We start from the raw sequence: 1775 nt of genomic DNA, 5'->3' as shown, positions 1-1775 counted from the left end.
GGATTGCAGCTGCAGGGTTACACCCCAGGCCTGTATGCCAGGCTTGAGCTGTGCCTGGAGGGGCAAGGTTAAGTAGGGGGAAAAGGAAGCTCTCCCACACACTCACCGGACCTGGGCTAGGACTGGGTCTGGGGGTTCCCGGAATTCGGCAGAAATTCCTACTCGGCGGGCAGGGTGCGGGAGGTACTGCGGAGTGGTGGGGGGCGGCCCAAGGGAGTGGGAGAGGGTCCGGCCCACGCTGCGGCTGGGCTGGGACTGGTCCCGCCGGCGCAAGGCAGCAGGAAGCTCTCCACACACTCACCGGACCTGGGCTAGGACTGGGTCTGGGGGTTCCCGGAACTCGGCAGAAATTCCTACTCGGTAGGCGGGGTGCAGGAAGTACTGTGGAGTGGTGGGGGGCGCAAGACTGTTCATGACTAGATCCTAGGCAGTTATATAGTTCTGATTTATTTTGTTTTGGTATGGTTTTCTTTTTGGAGACAAGGGTCTCTATTCTATGTAGTCCAGGCTGTCCTTGAACTCACTATGTAGACTACGCTGGCCTCAAACTCACAACGGTCCTCCTCCTCAGCTTCCCAACTGCTTGGTCTATAAGCATGTACTATATCTGGTTTAAATATTTAAATATCTATTTAAAATGTATAGCTTAAATATTTGAAAACTATGTAGATTATTTTGTTTTGAGACAGGTTCTATATTGCCTAAGCTGGCCTTGAACTTGTGATCCACCTACTTCATGTTCCTGAGCATCTGGGGTTATACGCATGTATCAACTATGTCCAGCCTCAAAGACCACATTTTAAATAACTAATACAATTACTGAACTCATGAAATTAATCTTCGTATAATATTAGAGACAGCACTCATTTGGAGTGCACCAGTATTTGCATGCATGCTTACATTCATGCTTCTGGCTTATCTTTTCTCTAAATTGGAGTTTCTTTGGGTTTTGTTTTATTTTGGTTCAGTACATTTTACTTGTACATTTTCCATCTTCTGTTCTCCTATAAAGGCAGTTAGCTTTCTACAATAATATAACTTTATCCAGTAAACTACAATGAAGTTCAATTTTATTCAACTTGAAAAGTGATAAAATATCCACATGAGAAAGCAACCCAGCAAGTCGTGGTGTTAATCTTCCCAGAGCAAACAGGAATGCCATAGCAGTAGAAGGCAGTTTTCAAGTACTTCCGCTACATGAAGATTCCAGACATTGAACTGGTGCACAACCAATTCAATGGTAACGAAGTAACGCAACCAATTTCTGTTAACTCTTCACCGTTTTACTTTGTTAAAGTACTACCAAGCAAAAAAGTCACATCAATTTTCTGTTCATGGTAGAGGTGGTGTTGTGAAACCACAAAAGGTACAGTTTTAAATGCATGAAAAAACCATAACAACTTGCCTAAATACCAATGGACAGAAAATAGTTTTGTCTATAACTTTAACTGAAAGTAATATATATCAAAATGAAATTGGTATTTAGAATTTAAAAAAAAATCCAGTTTCATTATCTTTTTCTTTTAGACAATCCAGTATTAAAAAAGATTAACAGATTGTTCATTGCCTCAACTTTTTGCTGCCGTGAGAGGAAGATGAGAAATAGTGGAAGAGGGGCTGGTGAGATGGCTCAGTGGTCTAAAGCACCTACTTAGAATAAGCTTAGCAAAGCACAGGTGACCGCGGTTCAATCCCCAGCACCACATGCCAGCCGGCCCCGCCCCCTGGTGGGCTGAGCTGGCCACACACATACACACACATAAATAAATAAAATT

The 1775-nt window shown here is 43.3% G+C and overlaps 1 protein-coding gene across 1 annotated transcript in view; it reads right to left on the bottom strand.

Moving 5' to 3' along the window:
- The window catches only part of Peli1 (pellino E3 ubiquitin protein ligase 1), a 61585-nt gene that overhangs the window by 10670 nt on the left and 49140 nt on the right, over positions 1 to 1775 (bottom strand). The window lies entirely within an intron of this gene.

Source organism: Octodon degus, unplaced genomic scaffold (genome assembly GCF_000260255.1).
Source record: "Octodon degus isolate 3935 unplaced genomic scaffold, OctDeg1.0 scaffold00078, whole genome shotgun sequence".
Taxonomy (NCBI): domain Eukaryota; kingdom Metazoa; phylum Chordata; class Mammalia; order Rodentia; family Octodontidae; genus Octodon; species Octodon degus.
The sequence above is the reverse complement of the archived record's forward strand: the minus strand, read 5'-3'. Positions and strand labels throughout refer to the sequence as shown.